Source organism: Oncorhynchus clarkii, chromosome 20, assembly GCF_045791955.1.
Source record: "Oncorhynchus clarkii lewisi isolate Uvic-CL-2024 chromosome 20, UVic_Ocla_1.0, whole genome shotgun sequence".
Taxonomy (NCBI): domain Eukaryota; kingdom Metazoa; phylum Chordata; class Actinopteri; order Salmoniformes; family Salmonidae; genus Oncorhynchus; species Oncorhynchus clarkii.
Window position 1 is genome coordinate 79,728,348 of NC_092166.1, and position 23,222 is coordinate 79,751,569.

A 23,222-nucleotide genomic window follows, 5' to 3' on the forward strand; every position below is an offset into this window, starting at 1 on the left:
ATTAACATTAGCAGGGATGACATTAACATTAACATTAACAGGGATGACATTAACATTAACAGAGATGACATTAACATTAACAGTAACAGGGATGACATTAACATTAACAGGGATGACATTAACATTAACATTAACAGGGATGACATTAACATTAAAATTAACACGGATGACATTAACATTAATAGGGATGACATTAACATTAACATTAACAGGGATGACATTAACATTAACATTAACAGGGGTGATATTAACATTAACAGGGATGACATTAACATTAACATTAACAGGGATGACATTAACATTGATGACGTTAACATTAACATTAACAGGGATGACATTAACATTGATGACGTTAACATTAACATTAACAGGGATGACATTAACATTGATGACGTTAACATTAACATTAACAGGGATGACATTAACATTAATGACATTAACATTAACATTAACAGGGATGACATTAACATTGATGACGTTAACATTAACATTAACAGGGATGACATTAACATTGATGACATTAACATTAACAGGGATGATATTAACAGGGATGACATCAACATTGATGACGTTAACATTAACATTAACAGGGATGACATTAACATTGATGACGTTAACATTAACATTAACAGGGGTGACATTAACATTAACAGGGATGACATTAACATTGATGACGTTAACATTAACATTAACATGGATGACATTAACATTGATGACGTTAACATTAACATTGACAGGGACGACGTTAACATTAACATCAAGTTGTACTTTAAAATTAGTTTTACTACTGCACAGAACAATCCCAAGTTTCCTCTCTGGAAATGAGTACTGAACCATTTTCCGGCACTATTTGATGAAAGTGCCGAAGCCTTCAGAAAGCCTTGGTTTCCCATCACTAGTTAGTCAGTTATTTACAGTATGAAAAACTATTAAAATTCAAAACTATTCAAAAAGTTTCTCTGGATAGGGTTTGATAAATGACTAAAATGTTTAAAAACATTTGGTGAAAAATTTACTTTAAATTACTTGCAAAACATTACAGGACACTTGCTGCCACTAGCAATCCTTGCCAGTCATACACAGGACACTTGCTGCCACTAGCAATTCCTGCCAGTAGCCTACTTTGCCTTCACTGACTCTTCTGTTGGCAGGGAATGTCATCCCTGTTAATGTTAATGTCATCCCTGTTAATGTTAATGTCATCCCTGTTAATGTTAATGTCATCCCTGTTCATGTCATCCGTGTTAATGTTAATGTTAATGTCATCCCTGTTAATGTTAATGTTAATGTCATCCCTGTTAATGTTAATGTTAATGTCATCCCTATTAATGTTAATGTTAATGTCATCCCTGTTAATGTTAATGTCATCCCTGTTAATGTCATCCCTGTTAATGTTAATGTTAATGTCATCCCTGTTAGTGTCATCTCTGTTAATGTTAATGTCATCCCTGTTAATGTTAATGTTAACGTCATCCCTGTTAATGTTAATGTTAACGTCATCCCTGTTAATGTTAATGTTAACGTCATCCATGTTAATGTTAATGTTAACGTCATCCCTGTTAATGCCATCCCTCCCTCTCTCTCTCTCTCTCTCTCTCTCTCTCTCTCTCTCTCTCTCTCTCTCTCTCTCTCTCTCTCTCTCTCCCTCCCCCCCCCCCCCTCTCTCGGCACAAACATTTACAGATTCCAGAGTTGAGATGGTTGTCGTTGTCTACTTGACTGTAGAAACAATATTGTCAAATTACAGTGCCCCTGGAGCAAATTGGGGTTAAGTGTTTTGCTCTGACTGACCTTGGTGTACCCTCTCAGTAGCCCACATTATGTCAGATGGACTCTCAATAACTCTAAATGCCTCATAGTGGCTGATACAATGCAATATTATTGAATGCTTAAAACCTAATAGTACATTTTGGCCTTTGTCCAGCAGTACAGGTAACCTGAGAAAAAAACTTTTTAGTGATTTATGAGTTTCAGTTGGACAGAAAGAGAGGAACACTGGGTGGACCCATACACAACACACACTACACAGCACACACAGGACACACTACACACCACACACACTACACACACACACACACACACACTCCTCAGAGATTCAAAACTGATTATAAATGTGTTCATTTCTGTGTTCTACCCTGAGGGTAGGCTAAATCTGATGAGGGAACGTATTCGTTTTCAAGGTGAACAAAATAATAAAACAGAGCATCAAAAACATGTTGAAAAAATAAATGACTTGGAGAACTGTTTGAAATTCGAGACCGGCAACACCGCAACATGATTTCTTTTGACACTAAGTTCTAAATTGGAATACACGAGAAATCTGGAATATTTGCAACGCTAAGAACACTCAGATTCTCAGAATTCCACTCAACCATTAAGTTGAAAGTTCTGTTCTTCTAGAACGTGGCTAGTGAGTATTACAAACGAGCTCCAACAATTCAAACGCAATGTAGCAACAGCCACAGTTAATAAAGCTGCAATGTAACGTTTCCTTACAAAAGCCAAAAAAAATAATAGCAAAGTGTTTTGGGGATACTAAGTTACAACAGTCATTCAGGTAGCAAACTCCCAAACTCCCAGCCTTCAAAGTGAGTGACACCGTTCACTCAAAATGACACAACATTAATACCACTGCTGCCTCTTTGGTTACACCCTCTCATACATTGGAGAGTGAATTCAGAACACCCGCAGTGGATATAAAACACATAGCCATGATAGAGTACTCACAGTGAGAGTGAAGAGGAGAGGTGGAGTACTCACAGTGAGAGTGAAGAGGAGAGGTGGAGTACTCACAGTGAGAGTAAAGAGGAGAGGTGGAGTACTCACAGTGAGAGTAAAGAGGAGAGGTGGAGTACTCACAGTGAGAGTGAAGAGGAGAGGTGGAGTACTCACAGTGAGAGTAAAGAGGAGAGGTGGAGTACTCACAGTGAGAGTGAAGAGGAGAGGTGGAGTACTCACAGTGAGGGTAAAGAGGAGAGGTGGAGTACTCACCGTGAGAGTGAAGAGGAGAGAAGGAGTACTCACAGTGAGAGTAAAGAGGAGAGGTGGAGTACTCACAGTGAGAGTAAAGAGGAGAGGTGGAGTACTCATAGTGAGAGTAAAGAGGAGAGGTGGAGTACTCACAGTGAGAGTAAAGAGGAGAGGTGGAGTACTCACAGTGAGAGTGAAGAGGAGAGGTGGTGTACTCACAGTGAGGGTAAAGAGGAGAGGTGGAGTACTCACCGTGAGAGTGAAGAGGAGAGGTGGAGTACTCACAGTGAGAGTGAAGAGGAGAGGTGGAGTACTCACAGTGAGAGTGAAGAGGAGAGGTGGAGTACTCACAGTGAGAGTGAGGAGGAGAGGTGGAGTACTCACCGTGAGGTTGAAGTCAGAAGGCTGTTGTAGATCTTTACTCGTGTGAGCCTGCAGACACAGAAAAAAGAAACAGAAAACCAGGGTGATAAGAAACTAAAGAGAAGGAAGAGATCAAAGTCCGGTATTATGGGGGAGGGGAGAGGGGGGAGGGGAGAGGGGGGAGGGGAGAGGGGGCCGCCAAGGCACCCACTTCCATCCATATCTGAGGATGTCGGAAGATGTGCATAAGCATCTGTTTATGATTTCAAGGGTTGCAAGTTCAAACCCACTGATAGAAAGTTGTTTTTGATCATTTTTGTTATTAACCTATCCCAAACCTTTAACCCTTACCTTAACCAATCGGTGTTAATTCATAACCTTAAGAATTTGGAGCAAAATTCTTTAGAGTCTAAGATGTGGGGGGGGGCTAAGTTAACATATGGATTTTTTTTAATATGGTCATACTATGGATCATTCAGATATTTGGATTTATAATTTTAGGACCCCTTTAAGACAACAACAACAACAACAACAAAATAAATGATTTTATATTGATTTTGTCCTTTGCAACTAAATCCCATAGAAATACATTGAACAACACGGTCACAGATGGCAGAATGAACAGTCAAAAAATAAATCATAAGAAAGAAGGTTTTGAAGTGTCTCTCCTAAATCTAGTAGATATAAAAATAAAAAAAACTCACGAAATATATATGTATAAATATATACTTTTTTTATCTTCGTACTTCCGTTTGTTTTTTTTAAAACCGATACCGTTTACGTTCAGACGAGCCCACAGGTGGAGAACACCATTGTGTTGGTGAGAGTCTCCCCTTTCCATAGTGTGGTCATACTAGTTTTGTAGGTCAAAGCGTACGGACACTACAGATGTAGTGGGGGGGATGTCTCAGGGTCTGATAAAACACGACCTCTGTCACCTTTCACCCCAGATGCAGAAGCGTGACGTCCTGGCGGATGCGGATGGTTGAGACTCATCCAATGCAACAACAAAAAAAAACAGATCTCTCTGGCTTAAACTGACGGATTTTGATGGGGATTTGTTGAGTAAGTTAGATTGATGCACCCGGTGCCTCGACTTTAGGGGGTTAATGCCTAAACTGAACCTTATTTGACGTTTGGAACATTCTTTGAAATTTGACGTTTGAGAAACATAGATTAATGTTTAATTCTGATGTGACACTGTGAGAGCTGGTAGAGAGGGGGGGGGGGGGGGGTGATGGTGTTTGTGTGCGTGCGTGCGTGTGTGTGTGTGCGTGCGTGCGTGCGTGCGTGCGTGTGTGTGAATTACACAGACACACCCGTGGAGAGCCGAGGGAGGAAGAGAGGAAAAGAGGTCCACTGTCATCTCTCTTTCTGTCAAGCCTCTGTTTGAACAGTGTATACCCCTCTTCTCTCCTCCTCTCCATCCCTCTCTTCTCCCTGGCATAAATCCCCTGTTAACAGGAGGTAGTTTGGCTTCAGTATTTCATAACCCTGTGAGCCTGTCTCTCTGGTCCACTACCAGGGAATAAAGACATAGGCTCTGTCCCAAAAGGCATCCAGGTTTACTTCACAGTGCACTACGTGGTTATTTGGGACACAGTGGGAATAAAGACACACCTTCTGTCTCTGCTGTGTGCTCACTCTAACACTCTCTACCTCTCTCTCTCTCCCTCCTTCTACATTAATTTCTCTCTCTCACTCTCTCCCTCCATAGTGTTTTACGTGCTTTCTTTATGTGTGCATGTGTGTGTGTCCTCTCTGTCCTGTTAGCTGGTGTGTGTTGTGTGTGTGTGTGTGTGTGTGTGTGTGTGTGTTGTGTGTGTGTGTGTTGTGTGTGTGTGAATGTAATTCGGGGATTAGGGAGTTTTCGCCAAGTCAAACAAACAAAAATGGCTGATCAGAGCAGATCAGATCATTGCAGATCATAACAGATCAGAGCAGAACAGATCAGAGTAGATCAGAACAGAACAGATCAGAGCAGAACAGAACAGATCAGAGTACATCAGAACAGAGTAGACCAGAACAGAACAGAACAGGAGAGAACAGAACAGATCAGATTAGTGAGGAAACAAAAAAACAACTGTAGAAGAGTGAAACCACATGGAAAGCTGTTTTTTCATCGCAAAGCAGCTTTTAGAAAACAGGTACTCACAGACTCTCTCTCTCTCTCTCTCTCTTTCTCGCTCTCTCTTTCTCTCTCTCTTTCTCTCTCATTCTCTCTCTCACTTTCTCTCTCACTCTCTCTCTCACTGTCTCTATCCATGTCTCTATCCATGTCTCTCTCTTCTTGTGTGTGTGCATTCATTCGTGTGCGTGTGAGTGCACGTGTGTGCGTTCGTTCATGTGCGTGCAATTGTGTGTGCGTTCATGTGCGTGTACGTGTGTGTGCGTTCATGTGCGTGCACGTGTGTGAGCGTTCATTCATGTGAGTACACGTGTGTGTGTGTGTGTTCGTGTGCGTGTGAGTGCACGTGTGGGTGTGTGTGTGTGCGTTTGTGTGTGTGTGAGTGCATGTGCACGTGTGTGTGTGTGTGTGTGCGTGCGTGTGAGTGCATGTGTGTGTGAGTGCATGTGTGTGTGTGCGTTCATGTGCGTGTGCGTGCACTTGTGTGTGTGTTCGTGTGCATGTGAGTGCACGTGTGTGTTCGTTATGATGTAAGCCAGCCAGCCAGCCAGTCAACCAGCCAGCCAGCCAGTCAACCAGCCAGCCAGCCAGTCAACCAGCCAGCCAGCCAGCCAGCCAGTCAACCAGCCAGCCAGCCAGCCAGTCAACCAGCCAGCCAGCCAGTCAACCAGCCAACCAGCCAGCCAGCCATCCAGCCAGGTGAGACCATGAGAAAACATACACATTTCATACCACTAAACAAACTACACTTCCCATGAGGCTTTGCTGTCTGTTCCATATATCATGGGAGTTGGAGTTTACTGCATGTATATTGTTCCATGTGGACGTGATACGTTACCCCTGCAGATGTTGGATGTGTCTTGAAAGTCTCATTGGCATGTCATGAGAGGACAGAAAACAGACTATAAAAAACATTTGGGATGCAACAACTCTCAGTGAGTGAGGCAAACGCAATATGTCTCGCTATGTAAACACACGGTGCCCTGAACAACAACCACAAAACAAACCAGCTGCAAACTGTCTACTTGCTAAAGGCTTAGTCCCAGATGTAGTTTGTCTACTTTTGGACAGGGATCAAAGGTCACAGCTCTACTTTATCGCCTTTTGCTGACAACCAGTGAGTATCAGACAACCCCCTTTTCTCTCCTTCCGTCCTTCTTTCTTTGTTATTTTGACCAATGCACACATCCACTCAAATACGTACACACACAAACACACACACCGCGTACACACGCGCGCACACACACACACACACACACACACACACATATATCCGTTGATATACAGTATATACAGTACCGCTACTCATTCCAGGGTTTTTCTTTATTTTGACTATTTTCTACATTGTTGAATAATAATGAAGACATCACAACTATGAAATAATACATACGGAATCATGTAGTAACCAAAAAAAGTGTTAAGCAAATAAAATATATTTTCTATTTTAGATTCTTCTAAGTAGCCATCCTTTGACTTGATGACAGCTTCACACACTGTTGACATTCTCTCAACCAGCGTTGTGAGGTTGTCACTTGGAATGCATTTCAATTAACAGGTGTGCCCTATTCAAATTTGATTTGTGGAATTTATTTCCTTCACAATCAGTTGTGTTGTAACATGGTAGGGGTGGTATACAGAAGATTGCCCTATTTGTCAAAAGATCAAGTCCATATTATGACAAGAACAGCTCAATAAGCAAAGAGAAACAACAGTCCATCATTACTTTAAGACATGAAGTGCAATCGCAACAACCATCAAGTGCTATGATGAAACTGGCTCTCATAAGGACAGGCAAAGGAAAAGAAGACCCAGAGTTAACTGTGCTGCAGAGGATAAGTTCATTAGAATGACCAGCCTCAGAAATTGCAGCCCAAATAAATGCTTCAGAGTTCAAGTAACAGACACATCTCAACATTAACTGTTCAGAGGAGACTGTGTGAATCAGGCCTTCATGGTTGAATTGCTGCAAAGAAACGACTACTAAAGGACACCAATAAGAAGAAGAGACTTGCTTGGGGCAAGAAACACGAGCAATGGGACATTAGACCAGTGGAAATCTGTCCTTTGGTCTGATGAGTCCAAATGTCACAATTTTGGTTTTAACCAACGTGTCTTTGTGAGATGATCTTTGCATGTGTGGTTCCCACCGTGAAGCATGGAGGAGGAGGTGTGATGGTGTGGGGGTGCTTTGCTGGTGACACTGCCAGTGACTTATTTAGAATTCAAGGCAAACCCAGCATGTCTACCTCAGCATTCTGCAGTGATAAGCCATCCCATCTGGTTTGCGCTTAGTGAGACTATCATTTGTCTTTCAACATGATAATGACCCAACACACCTCCAGGCTGTGTAACGGCTATTTGACAAAGAAGGAGAGTGATGGAGTGATCCATCAGATGACCTGGCCTCCATAATCACCTGACCTCAACCCAATTGGGATGGTTTGGGAGGAGTTGGACCACAGAGTGATGGAAAAGCAGCCACCAAGTACTCAGCATATGTGGGAACTCCTTCAAGACTGTTGGAAAAGCATTCCAGGTGAAGCTGGTCGAGATAATGCCAAAAGTGTGCAAAACTGTCATCAAGGCATAGGATGGCTACTTTGAAGAATCTAAAATCTAAAACATATTTTGATTTGTTTAACACTTTTTTGGTTACTTCATATGTGTTATTTCATAGTTTCGATGTCTTCACTATTATTCTACAATGCAGAAGATAGTACAAATAAAGAAAAACCCTTAAATGAGTTGATGTGTCCAAACTTTTGACTGGTACTGTAGTCCAATACTGTATATCATCAGTATCCCACTACACTCTCATCCCACTATTACAATATGATTTCATAAAATATTTCACTGTCCAAGTTAACAAAGCAACCCAGCCTCAGAATGCGTCCCAAATAGCACTCTATCCACTATTTAGCACCCTACTTTTGAGCAGGGCCCATTGGGAATCCATAGGGCTCTGGTCAATAGTAATGCACTATAATGGAAAAGGGTGTTATTTGGGATGCGTTTCAGTGTAGGAGTAACCATGCAGACCCTGGTGGTGACAGAACTCTCATGGATATTAATATTTTCTTTCCTTGTCATTGGTTGTTTATCTACCATCGTTCCGATCCACTCTCATTCTGTTATTGAGACCATCCATCCTGTCAGTCTTACCCCGTTAAACAACGACTTGTGTGTGTAGAGGGGAAAGGGTGTGTCGGGGGAATGTGCTTGCGTGTCTATTCTGATGTGACAGGGGAAGGAAGAACGTCATGGGAATGTAATGAGAGTGTTGTGAGAACGTTATTAGCGGGCTGTAAGATGCACAATCAAGCGTAGCATCAGCGTTTGTGAGAGCACTTTGAAAACATCTTGAGATGCTTGTCTTACGCTGTTGTCCTTTATCTCTCTCTCTCTGTCTCTCTCTCTGTCTCCCTCTGTCTCTCTCTCCCTCTCTCTCTCTCTCTCTCTCTCTCTCTGTCTCTCTCTCTCTCTCTCTCTCTCTCCCCCTCTCTCTCTCTCTCTCTCTCTCTCTCTCACTCTCTCTCTCACTCTCTCTCTCTCTCTCTCTCTCTCTGTCTCTCTCTCTCTCTCTCTCTCTCTCTCTCTCTCTCTCTCTCTCTCTCTGTCTCTCTCTCTCCCCCTCTCTCTCTCTCTCTCTCTCTCTCCCTCTCTCTCTCTCTCTCTTCACCCTCCTATGTACGTTTTTAGCTCATTCTCTCTCTATTCCTCTTCCTGCTGTCGGTCTTACATTGTTTTAACATACAGTTTTGCATATCTCCAGCAGGCACCCCCTAGCACTCTGTGTGTAGTAGAGGCTGGGTGTCCATATGCGTATACATCTATGCATGTTCTCCACAGGTGTTTCACACTAACACCGAGCGAGAGAAAGAGATATATGCACAGTATACATGATTTGACATCTGTAATGTCTTTATTCTTTTGGAACTTCTGTGAGTGTAATGTTTACTGTTCATTTTTATTGTTTATTTGTTTATCATCTACTTCACTTGCTTTGGTAATGTTAACATATGTTTCCCATAACAATAAATCCCCTTGAATTGAATTGGGATGGACGGGGGGGGGATGGAGTGATAGAGAGACAGAGAAAGACAGAGAGACCAAGCCTACTGACAGAGAGGTCGTGAACAGATGAGCTCCTGCATTTTTCAGCTTTTCCTTAAAAAAAGATAGATTTAGAGTTAGATAAACTTGGATTTTTTTTGTCAGGAATATATAGAGGATGCTACCCTCTACAACGTAACCTTCACTCCAAAACTCAAAACCTACAACCTGATTTTGGATGGAATTACAGAATCACCAAATATTTTTATTCCAGAGCTACACAGCTCTGGAAGACAACAGAAACCTGAAAACACCATCCAACCTGGAACTACGTAAGTTTAGTAATGTTTCGTCTGAAGCTATATTTTATTTAAAAAAGCCAAGAAGAATAGCACACTACATTACTTTATAATGACCGAATGCTAAATGAAGGCTGCTAAGCTTGATACAACTTCAATTAGCACTAACGTGTCAAGTGAGAGCTGTCAAAGCCCTTTAGCCCAACAACGTCAGGAGAGTCGAACAGTCTACTCCAACCAAATGGAGAGGCCTTAGAAGCTGCCTCCCGCTGTTCAGAGGTAATTGAAATGCAGTACCCTGTGTATGTAAAGGACGATAAGACAATACAATTTGACAAAATGAGAAAATCAATTTCTTTAAATGGGAACATCAGGAACCTCATCTTCCACACAAACCGTCCCCTGGCATGGCACAGTGCTATATTAACACAAACCGTCCCCTGGCATGGCAAAGTTCTATATTAACAAAAACCATCCCCTGGCATGGCACAGTGCTATATTAGCACACTACCCCTCTGTTAAGAGGTGGGGTGTTAACGGGGGTGGAAACTCAGGATACTAGACAACAAGGACTGAGTCAGCTAATATAAATCTCTATAAGTCTGGAACAGTATTGGTACAGGTGAACCCCAAACAGTTTCACCTGGACTTTCACCTAATCAAAGATTTAGCTCAGCAGGAGAAGCTCTCCCTTGAGAAAGATACCCCCACCCCGAGCGGGTCAGACCAGACCTCTTCATTATAGAACCTCCCAGGACAGAGTACTACCCCCTCATTGAAATGAAGGATACATTTACCCAGCTGGAGGTAAGGCAGGTGGAGCTGGAACAGCAGGTGATTACACTCAAGTCAGCACAGATCCAGACAACATTCCAGCACAACAACACCCCCTTAACCAGACCCAGGGAGCTGGAGGTGGAGAGAGACATATCTGCACTCTGGACTGTGGTGAGGCAACTTCAATAATATAAAAAGTAAGAGCAGGAGAAGAACAGAGCACTAGAGGAGAGGATCAGACTGCTGGAGGAGAGGTTGAGGGGGATGGCGTGTGACAGAGAACAACCCACTAGAGTGGTGGCCACCCCCGCAGAGAAGCCAGCAGAACAGCCCACTTCAGCTCCCAACAAAAGTCTTGACACCACAGCAGAACAGACAAATAAAGAACCCCAAGCCCAATGGATCTCACCCCCTCTGAGCACCCCCCTGTCAGCCACCCTGATAGCCCTCCTGACAACCCCCCCCCCCCCCCCTCCTTATTCACTCAAATGGGAAATATATAGGAGAAAATAAACTTTTTGCCAAACACAGTGAGTCTAAACTCTGGTGTCCAGCGAGACACTCTCCCTGACCAGCGAGACACCCGCCCAGACTAGCGAGACACCAACCCAGACCAGCAAGACACTCTCCCTGACCAGCGAGACACCCGCCCTGACCAGCGAGACACCCGCCCAGACCAGCGAGACACCCGCCCAGACCAGCGAGACACTCTCCCTGACCAGCGAGACACCCGCCCAGACCAGCGAGACACCCGCCCAGACCAGCGAGACACTCTCCCTGACCAGCGAGACACCCGCCCAGCCTAGCGAGACCCCCCCCCCCCCCCCAGACCAACACATAGAGGACCCATGCCGAAAGGACCTACATCCAGACCACAACACCACCAGCCACATACACAGCCCCACCCCAACCAACCAAGTCAACCATTCCTATACCCCATTTAGGCTCCTTCAGATCAGACCAGTGCAATATACCTGCTGGAGTGCGTGCTACGAGTGGGGGTGTTGCTGTGGTGACCAGTGAGCTGAGATAAGGCGGGGCTTTACCTAGCAACGACTTATAGATGACCTGGAGCCAGTTGGTTTGGCAAAGGGTATGTAGTGAGGGCCAGCCAACGAGAGCATACAAGTCAAAGTGGTGGGTAGTATATGGGGCTTTGTTGACAAAACGGATGGCACTGTGATAGACTGCATCCAATTTGCTGAGTAGAGTGTGGATCAGAGAATCACCAGCAGCAAGAGCAACATTGTTGATAAATACAGAGAAAAGATCATTGAACCCTGTGGCACCCCACTGGAGACTGTCATAGGTCCAGACAACAGGCCCTCCGATTTGACACACTGAACTCTATCTGAGAAGTAGTTGGCGAACCAGGCGAGGCAGTCATTTGAGAAGCCAAGGCTGTTGAGTCTGACGATAAGAATGCGGTGATTGACAGACTCTAATGCCTTGGACAGGTTGATGAAGACGGCTGCACAGTACTGTCTTTTATCGATGGCGGTTATGATATCATTTAGGATCTTGAGTGTGGCTGAGGTGCACGCATGACCAGCTCAGAAACCAGATTGCTTACTGGAGAAGGTATGGTGGGATTCCAAATGGTCGGTGATCTGTGAATTAACTTGGCTTTGGAAGATTTTAGAAAGGCAGGGCAGGATGGATATAGGTCTATAAGAGTTTGGGTCTAGACTTTCTCCCCATTTGAAGAGGGTGATGACCGCTGCAGCTTTACAATCTTTGGGGATCTCAGACGATATGAAAGAGAGGTTGAATAGGCTAGTAAAAGGGTCTGTCTCCTCTATACCAGGATATGGACATCTCATCCTGGAATATCCAACTCCTGAGGTCATCTGCCTTTTGCCTATAGAGCAGGAACCTGGACTTCATCAAAGAAATCGGAAATACAGACATCATCATCCTACAAGAAACCTGGTATAGAGGAGACGAACCCACTGGTTGCCCTCTAAGTTAAAGAGAGCTGGAAGTCCCATCTACCAACCTACCAGGTGTGAAACAGGGAAGGGACTCAGGGGGTATGCTAATTTGCTATAGAGCAGACCTAACTCACTCCATACAATTTATCAAGCAGGAACATTTTACATTTGGCTACAAATTCAAAAGGAAATTATCTTAACAGAGAAAAATGTCCTCCTGTGTGCTACCTACAGTTTATCCCCCCACTAGAATCCCCATACTTTAATAATGAAGACAGCTTCTCCATCCTGGAGGGAGAAATCCTTCATTTCCAGGCCCAGGGACATGTACTTGTCTGTAGTGACCTAAATGCCAGAACCGAACAAGAACCTGACACCCTCAGCACACAGAGGGACAAACACCTGCCTGGAGGTGACAGCATTCCCTCCCTTATATGCCCCCCTAGGCACAACTATGACAACATAACCAACAAAAACGGGTCACAGCTCCTGCATCTCTGTCGCACGCTGGGTATGTACATAGTCAACGGTAGGCTTCGAGGGGACTCCTATGGTAGGTACACCTATAGCTCATCTCTTTGCAGTAGTACTGGAGACTACTTTATCACTGACCTAAACCCAGAGTCTCTCAGAGAGTTCACAGTTAGTCCACTGACACCCCTATCAGACCACAGTAAAATCACAGTCTACTTGAACAGAGCAATACTCAGTCATGAGTAGGGAAAGCCAAAGGAAATGAGTAATATTAAGAAATGGTATAGACGTAAGGAATGTAGTTTGGAAACCTACCAAAAACAGTGCCATCCGTTTTGTCACCAAAGCCCCATATACCACCCACCACTGTATGTGGCGGCTGGCCCTCGCTTCATATACGTCGCCAAACACACTTGCTCCAGGTCATCTATAAGTCTCTGCTAGGTAAAGCCCCGCCTTATCTCAGCTCATTTGTCACCATAGCAGCAAACACCCGTAACACGTGCTCTGGTAGGTATATTTCTCAGGTCACCCCCAAATCCAGTTCCTAATTTGGCCGCCTTTCCTTCCAGTTCTCTGCTGCCAATGACTGGAACGAACTGCAAATATCACTGAAGCTGGAGACTCATATCTCCCTCTCTAACTTTAAGCATCAGCTGTCAGAGCAGCTTACAGATCATTGCAGCTGTGCATAGCCCATCTCTATATAGCCCACCCAACTACCTCATCCCATATTGTTATTCATTTTTTGCTCCTTTGCAAGCCAGTATCTCCATTTGCGCACTCATCTTCTGTACATCAATCACTCCAGTGTTTAATGGCTAAATTGTAATTATTTTGCCACTATGTCCTATTTATTGCCTTTACCTCCCTTATCTTACTTAATTTGCACACACTGTATAGAGACTTCTCTACTGTGTTACTGACTGTACGTTTGTCTATTCTATTATTGTTTTGTCTCCATGTGTAACTCGGTGTTGTTGTTTGTGTCGCATTGCTTTGCTTTATCTTGGCCAGGTCACAGTTGTAAATGAGAACTTGTTCTCAACTGGCCTACCTGGTGAAATAAATAAAAATTAAATAAAAATTAAGCAACAACAAATTCATTCCCTTTTAGACAACTTCCTGGACAAAGCGTTCCACTCTAATAGTGAACGTGTAAACTTAGCAGTAGACAATCTCAACAGTATATTTGACCTCTCAGCTTCTCTAACAATCTAAAATAGAAAATAGAAGAAAATGAACAACAATGACAAATTGTTTGATGAAGAATTGAGAAACCTGTCCAACCAAAAACATAGAGACATAGAGAAAACCTGAGTCTACACCTTCACTATGGCGACCCACTAAAACAATACAGAAATACACCATAGAAAACAGCACATCAGAAATCAGCTCAATGTAATTGAAATATCCATAGACTCTAACCACTTCTGGGAAAATTGGAAAACACTAAACAACACTAAGATTTATCAATTCAAAAAAAAGATGTATGGGTAAACCACTTCTCCAATCTTTTTGGTTCTATAACAAAAAACAAACAGCAAAAACATATACATGATCAAATACAAATCTTAGAATCAACTATTAAAGACTACCAGAACACACTGGATTATCCAATTACGTTGAATTAACTACAGGACAAAATACAAAAAAACTCCAACCCAAAGAGGCCTGTGGTGTTGATGGTATCCTCTTTAACATCATCCTTAGCTCTGGCATTTTCTCCAATATTTGGAACCAAGGACGGATCTCCCCAATCCACAAAAGCGGAGACAGATTTGACCCAAATAACTTCTGTGGGATATGCGTCAACAGTAACCTTGGGAAAATCCTCTGCTTTATCATTAACAGCAGACTCATACATTTCCTAAGTGAAAACAATGTACTGAGCAAATGCAAATTGGATTTTTACCAAATTACCGTACGGCAGACCACGTATTCACCCTGCACACCCTAATTGACAAACAAACAAACAAACAAAAAAGGCAAAGTCTTCTCTTTGTTGATTTCAAAAAATCCTTTGACTCAATTTGGCATGAGGGTCTGCTATACAAATTGATGGAAAGTCATGTTGGGGGAAAAACATACAACATTACAGAAACCTGTCCAATCAAATAGGCAAAAAATAGGCAAAAAACGCTATTGTACTTCAACCATTTGCACATCGTTACAACACTTTTTATATACATAATATGACATTTGTAATGTCTTCATTCTTTTTTAACTTCTGAGTGTAATGTTTACAGTTAATTTTTATTGTTTATTTCACTTTTGTATATTATCTACCTCACTTGCTTTGGCAATGTTAACACGTTTCCCATGCCAGTAAAGCCCCTTGAATTGAATTGAATTTATAGAGAGAGAACGAGAGAGAGAGAGAGAGAGAGACAGAGAGAGAACGAGAGAGAGAGGAGAGAGAGAATGACAGAGAGAGATCAAAAGAGGTAGAGAGAGAACGAGAGAGGGAGAAAGAGAGAGAGAGAGAACGAGAGAGAGAGGAGAGAGAGAGAGACAGAGAGAGAAGTCATACAGAAGAACAGCTCCTGACTTGTTAAAACTTTTTGGTTCTTAAGAGCGAGATTGAGACGAATAAATTAGCAAAAAATGTAGGTAATCAAATTGTACAACTGAAGATCAACACAGGAGGAAAAGATTGACAGAGAGTGAGTTATAAGACCAATTATCATCGTGCTAGCGAGCCAAATTCAAATCTGTCAGCTAGCTTACGGTCTAGCTCCAACTGTTTACTGGTGGTAACCAGAGCAACATGGCCACTGAGGCAGTTAGAAGCAACAGAGACTGAGAGACTTTCCCCCCCTTTTTTTGAATATCCAGCAGAAATCAAATCAGAGAAAGGAAGAATTAATTTTAAACACAGATTTCTGAGGGAAAACCCAGAAACGTTGTTTGCTGACTGCTCACACAACAGAACTGTTACAAACCTGTTATTTTACACAGACCACACTACTGCCTGGCATACAGCTGGAACCAGGCATTTCAGCTGTGCCACATTGAAAGGCATCTGCAAGGGAAGGCAAATCCACATTTTTGAGGACAGCGATAAGGACCAGGAAAACAGGTTTCTGACGGTAAACGGCACTCTCATGGTCCAGGGCAGTGAGGCTGCACTCAGCTCTGTTGTGCAGGACTTCCCCACCCCAACGAAGATAGCGGAAAGCAAAAAAGAAAAGGACAGCACCCCGACCTCTCCCTTAACCTCAGGCACCCCAACGGCAGGACTATCCTCTCCCTTAACCTCAGGCACCCCAACGGCAGGACTATCCTCTCCCTTAACCTCAGGCACCACAACGGCAGGACTATCCTCTCCCTTAACCTCAGGCACCCCAACAGCAGGAATATCCTCTCCCTTAACCTCAGGCACCCCAACAGCAGGACTATCCTCTCCCTTAACCTCAGGCACCCCAACAGCAGGACTATCCTCTCCCTTAACCTCAGGCACCCCAACAGCAGGACTATCCTCTCCCTTAACCTCAGGCACCCCAACAGCAGGACTATCCTCTCCCCTCACCTCAGGTACCCCAACAGCAGGACTATCGTCTCCCCTCACCTCAGGTAGCCCAACAGCAGGACTATCCTCTCCCCTCACCTCAGGTACCCCAACAGCACCCCGACCTCTCCCCTCACCTCAGGTACCCCAACAGCAGGGCTATCCTCTCCCCTCACCTCAGGTACCCCAACAGCACCCCGACCTCTCCCCTCACCTCAGGTACCCCAACAGCAGGGCTATCCTCTCCCCTCACCTCAGGTACCCCAACAGCACCCCGACCTCTCCCCTCACCTCAGGTACCCCAACAGCAGGGCTATCCTCTCCCCTCACCTCAGGTACCCCAACAGCAGGCCTACCTCTCCCCTCACCTCAGGTACCCCAACAGCAGGGCTATCCTCTCCCCTCACCTCAGGTACCCCAACAGCACCCGGACCTCTCCCCTCACCTCAGGTACCCCAACAGCACCCCGACCTCTCCCCTCACCTCAGGTACCCCAACAGCAGGGCTATCCTCTCCCCTCACCTCATGTACCCCAACAGCAGGGCTATCCTCTCCCCTCACCTCAGGCACCCCTACATCAGGACTATCCTCTAACCTCACCTCAGGTACCCCAACAGCACCCCGACCTCTCTCCTCACCTCAGGTACCCCAACAGCAGGGCTATCCTCTCCCCTCACCTCAGGTACCCCAACAGCAGGGCTATCCTCTCCCCTCATCTCAGACACCCCTACAGCAGGACTATCCTCTCCCCTCACCTCAGGTACACCAACAGCACCCGACCTCTCCCCTCACCTCAGGTACCCCAACAGCAGGGCTATCCTCTCCCCTCACCTCAGGTACCCCAACAGCAGGGCTATCCTCTCCCCTCACCTCAGGCACCCCAACAGCAGGACCATCCTCCCCCTTCACCTCAGGTACCCCAACAGCAGGACTATCCTCTCCCCTCACCTCAGGTACCCCAACAGCAGGACTATCCTCTCCCTTCACCTCAGGTACCCCAACAGCAGGGCTATCCTCTCCCCTCACCTCAGGTACCCCAAAGGCAGGGCTATCCTCTCCCCTCACCTCAGGCACCCCTACAGCAGGGCTATCCTCTCCCCTCACCTCAGGTACCCCAACAGCACCCCAACCTCTCCCCTAACCTCAGATACCCCAACAGCACCCCGACCTCTCCCCTCACCTCAGGTACCTCAACAGCACCCCGACCTCTCCCCTCACCTCAGGCACCCCAACAGCAGGACTATCCTCTCCCCTCACCTCAGGTACCCCAACAGCAGGACCATCCTCTCCCCTCACCTCAGGTACCCCAACAGCAGGACCATCCTCTCCCCTCACCTCAGGTACCCCAACAGCAGGACCATCCTCTCCCCTCACCTCAGGCACCCCAACAGCAGGACTATCCTCTCACCTCAGGTACCCCAACAGCAGGACTATCCTCTCCCCTCACCTCAGGTACCCCAACAGCAGGACCATCCTCTCCCCTCACCTCAGGCACCCCAACAGCAGGACTATCCTCTCCCCTCACCTCAGGTACCCCAACAGCAGGACTATCCTCTCCCCTCACCTCAGGTACCCCAACAGCAGGACTATCCTCTCCCCTCACCTCAGGTACCCCAACAGCAGGACTATCCTCTCCCCTCACCTCAGGTACCCCAACAGCAGGGCCATCCTCCCCCCTGTCTGCCTACAACCACCAAGACCACACTACCATCAGCCTGCTGAGAGACAGGCTGGCTGTGATGGAGGTATGGGTTACTGAGCTGAAGGAGCAGCCCCCCAGCTACACCACCACCGGCCCCGACACAGAGCTTCTACAAGACCAGATCAACCAGTGCAGGACCCAGCTGAAGAACTCTGTCCAGGAGCTGAGAGAGAGCCTTACCACATCGCTTGAGAAGGTAAAGGCCACCACGAGGAGAGAGCCTTACCACAGCGCTTGAGGAGGTAAAGGCCACCATGAGGAGAGAGCCTTACCACAGCGCTTGAGGAGGTAAAGGCAACCATGAGGAGAGAGCCTTACCACAGCGCTTGAGGAGGTAAAGGCCACCATGAGGAGAGAGCATTACCACAGCGCTTGAGGAGGTAAAGGCCACCATGAGGAGAGAGCCTTACCACAGCGCTTGAGGAGGTAAAGGCCACCATGAGGAGAGAGCATTACCACAGCGCTTGAGGAGGTAAAGGCCACCATGAGGAGAGAGCTGGTGCAGGAGGAGATGGCAAAGGAGTTGTTTGTCATCAAGTGGGTGCTACAGCACATATAGCAGACTGTAGAGACTCCTAGAGAGAAACTGCAGCCCCTCACCACCCCTAACACCCCCACTGACCCACCTTTAACCACAATCCCCCCATACTGACAACACTTTACCCACAACCCCCCCATACTGACAGCACTTTACCCACAACCCCCCCATACTGACAGCACTTTACCCACAACCCTGACAGCTATTATTTCTTTTTGCAACATGAAATCACTCAGTCAGCATGGGGAACATTCAGGGCCTAACCTCATCAACCTTTGGACGGAAGACTGGAGTTCAACAAAAACCTTAAAGATGTTGACGTCATCATTCTGTAGGAGACATGGTGTAAGGCTGACGTTGTCACTCACTGTCCCACAGGCTACAGAGAGGTCACTGTCCCACAGGCTACAGAGAGGTCACTGTGCCACAGGCTACAGAGAGGTCACTGTGCCACAGGCTACAGAGAGGTCACTGTCCCACAGGCTACAGAGAGGTCACTGTGCCACAGGCTACAGAGAGGTCACTGTGCCCCAGGCTACAGAGAGGTCACTGTCCCACAGGCTACAGAGAGGTCACTGTGCCACAGGCTACAGAGAGGTCACTGTGCCACAGGCTACAGAGAGCTCACAGTGCCACAGGCTACAGAGAGGTCACTGCCCCACAGGCTACAGAGAGGTAATTGTGCCGTCACAAAAACACAGCTCTGTCAATAGAGGCAGAGACTCTGGATGACTGATCATTTGGTACAAATCCGAACTACAACATCTAATCAATCCACTCAAAATTGGCAAATATCACATTTGGTTAAAAAAACTTGTACTAAACTTTTGTATATTATCTAACTCACTTGCTTTGGCAATGTTAACACACGTTTCCCATGCCAATAAAGCCCCTTGAATTGAATTGATTTGAATTGAGAGAGAGAGACAGAGAGAGAGAGAGAGAGACAGGGAGAGAGAGTGAGAGAGAGAGAGAGACAGGGAGAGAGACAGAGAGAGAGACAGAGAGATAGAGAGAGAGATAGAGAGAGAGAGAGAGAGAGAGACAGAGAGAGAGAGAGACAGAGAGACAGAGAGACAGAGAGACAGAGAGACAGAGAGAGAGAGAGCTCCTGTCCTATAGGAAGGAAATACTAATATAACTAGGTTCTGTTCCCAACCTTCCTTCTCTCTCCTTCTCTTCTCTCCTCTCTCCTTCTCTCTCCTTCTCTTTTCTTCTCTCTCCTTCTCTCTCCTTCTCTCTGCTCCTCTCTCCTTCTCTCTCCTTTTCTCTCCAACTCTCTTCTCCTCTCCCCTTCTCCCACATACTCTCTCCTCCTCTCTTGCGCCTTGGGGCCTTAAAAACCCTGACTGAGGGAGGGAGGGAAAGAGAGAATGATTTATCCTCCATGACATGTAATGTGAAAAGAAGAAGAAGAGCGAGAGAAAGAAAAAAATACTAAAAGAGGGTATTAGTTTCACTTAGTTTCATAGCAGCCAGGTTAACATGAGTTACTGTTGCTGCTGTGTTAAAGGCAGGTAGTTGACTGAACCTTCTTTTTATTGTGTCGATGTGAGATTAGTTGAGAATCAATTGGCGTACATTCACTGTATATACATCAAAACGTGTGTATGTCTCAAACACAGGGATCCTATTAAATCACTCTAATATGTAATCCTATGTTCTCAACTCCCTTACCCTCTCACCTCCAGTCACAAACTCCCAGAACAAGGTGAAGAGGGGGGTGAGGGTGAGGGAGTTAAGGCACCAGAGTGAGAAATCAGCTCAATGTAAACACTAAACAAACAACAACATGATGAAGTATCGAAAATGGAGATGTGAGAGAAAGGGAAAATCAAGAGAGAAAGAGAGGGAAGGAGAGGAACAAAGCAAGACAGAAAAAGACTGTTAATGTGCTCCTTCAAATTGAAACAAAAATAATTCTCCTCCGGTCTGATTGAGAATCCAATTCCCTCCAATCCACTGTGATTGGCATTGAGCTGTGTGTGTACGTGTGTGTGTATGTGTGTGTTTGTTTGTGTGTGTGTGGGTGGGTGTGTGTGATTGATATTGAACAGGGTAAACAAGGATGGATTTCTTGTCCGTTAGCCCCATGTGGCCTGAACCCACCACTTATATAGAAAGGGACAGATTCCCACCACTTATATAGAAAGGGACAGATACCCACCACTTATATAGAAAGGGACAGATACCCACCACTTATATAGAAAGGGACAGATACCCACCACTTATATAGAAAGGGACAGATACCCACCACTTATATAGAAAGGGACAGGTACCCACCACTTATGTAGAAAGGGACAGATACCCACCACTTATATAGAAAGGACAGATACCCACCACTTATATAGAAAGGGACAGATACCCACCACTTATATAGAAAGGACAGATACCCACCACTTATATAGAAAGGACAGATACCCACCACTTATATAGAAAGGGACAGGTACCCACCACTTATATAGAAAGGGACAGATACCCACCACTTATATAGAAAGGGACAGATACCCACCACTTATATAGAAAGGGACAGGTACCCACCACTTATATAGAAAGGGACAGATACCCACCACTTATATAGAAAGGGACAGATACCCACCACTTATATAGAAAGGACAGATACCCACCACTTATATAGAAAGGGACAGATACCCACCACTTATATAGAAAGGGACAGGTACCCACCACTTATATAGAAAGGGACAGATACCCACCACTTATATAGAAAGGGACAGGTACCCACCACTTATATAGAAAGGACAGATACCCACCACTTATATAGAAAGGGACAGGTACCCACCACTTATATATAAAGGGACAGGTACCCACCACTTATATAGAAAGGGACAGATACCCACCACTTATATAGAAAGGGACAGATACCCACCACTTATATAGAAAGGACAGATACCCACCACTTATATAGAAAGGGACAGGTACCCACCACTTATATAGAAAGGACAGATACCCACCACTTATATAGAAAGGGACAGGTACCCACCACTTATATAGAAAGGGACAGGTACCCACCACTTGTATAGAAAGGGATAGATACTCACCACTTATATAGAAAGGGACAGATACCCACCACTTATATAGAAAGGACAGATACCCACCACTTATATAGAAAGGGACAGATTCCCACCACTTATATAGAAAGGGACAGATACCCACCACTTATATAGAAAGGGACAGATACCCACCACTTATATAGAAAGGGACAGATTCCCACCACTTATATAAAAAGGACAGGTACCCACCACTTATATAGAAAGGCACAGATACCCACCACTTATATAGTAAAGGACAGATACCCACCACTTATATAGAAAGGGACAGGTACCCACCACTTATATAGAAAGGGACAGATACCCACCACTTATATAGAAAGGGACAGATACCCACCACTTATATAGAAAGGGACAGATTCCCACCACTTATATAGAAAGGACAGGTACCCACCACTTATATAGAAAGGGACAGATACCCACCACTTATATAGAAAGGGACAGATACCCACCACTTATATAGAAAGGGACAGATACCCACTCTTTGTCTCCATCTCTCTCTCTCTCTCTCCATGCTGGGAGTGATTGGTGCATGCTGGGAATTGTTTGAGTGAAGGAGTGCGTGTGTTGTGGAGAGTTAGATATTCACAACTTTCTTTCGGTTTGTTATTTCTTGGTGGCATTTTCTTGGTTTTCTTCCGTGCATGATTAAGGTTATTATTTTTACTTTTTTTGTTGTGGTAGAATTAAGTTTTTTGTTTTTCGTATCGAAATTACCCTGATTTTGGCGGGGATGGCAGCCCGAATGGGGATGCCGTCCCTGTCACTTCGGCACGGCTTTAGGTGTGTTACTGAAGCTACTGTCACGGTGGAGGAGTTTCTGGTCGCCGTAGGAGAGAAGGTAGGCTATGAGAATATTGCTTATGCATCCCGGATGAATAAAGCTGTGGTGGTATTTCTTAAAGAAGAATGTCTGGTTGATCGGATGGTTGAGCATGGTGTAATTCTTAAAGGAATGTTTATTCAAGTTACGCCGCTTTTTTCTCCGTCAACAAGGGTAACGATTTCAAATGTACCACCGTTTATTCCAAATGAGCTGTTGGAGCGCGAGTTATTGCGCTTTGGGAAGTTCGCCAGTTCAATTAAGGTTGTTCCGTTGGGTTGCAAACACCCGGCGTTGAAACAGGTAATGTCATTTCGGCGACAGGTGTTTATGTTTTTGGACTCACCGGAGCAGACTTTAGAGTTATCGTTTAAAGTCAAGTATGACAATAGATTGTATATGGCTTATGCTAGTACGGGTAGTCAACGGTGTTTTGAGTGTGGGGATGTTGGTCATAAGCGACATGCTTGCCCGAAAAGGGAGAAGGCCGAGGGAGGGGCGCAGGTGGTCCTCATAACGCCTGGGCCCACTGATGTAGGGAGAGGTGGGCCGACAGCGGCAGAGCAGCCACAAGCACCTGGT

General features: G+C 45.2%; 1 protein-coding gene across 1 annotated transcript in view; it reads right to left on the minus strand.

Moving 5' to 3' along the window:
* The window catches only part of LOC139375716 (RNA binding protein fox-1 homolog 3-like), a 677,315-nt gene that overhangs the window by 557,123 nt on the left and 96,970 nt on the right, over positions 1-23,222 (minus strand). Inside the window, exon 2 of the mRNA XM_071117526.1 lies at positions 3,355-3,402. The gene's annotated coding sequence lies outside the window, so the exon portion shown is untranslated. The remainder of the gene's footprint in view (positions 1-3,354; positions 3,403-23,222) is intronic.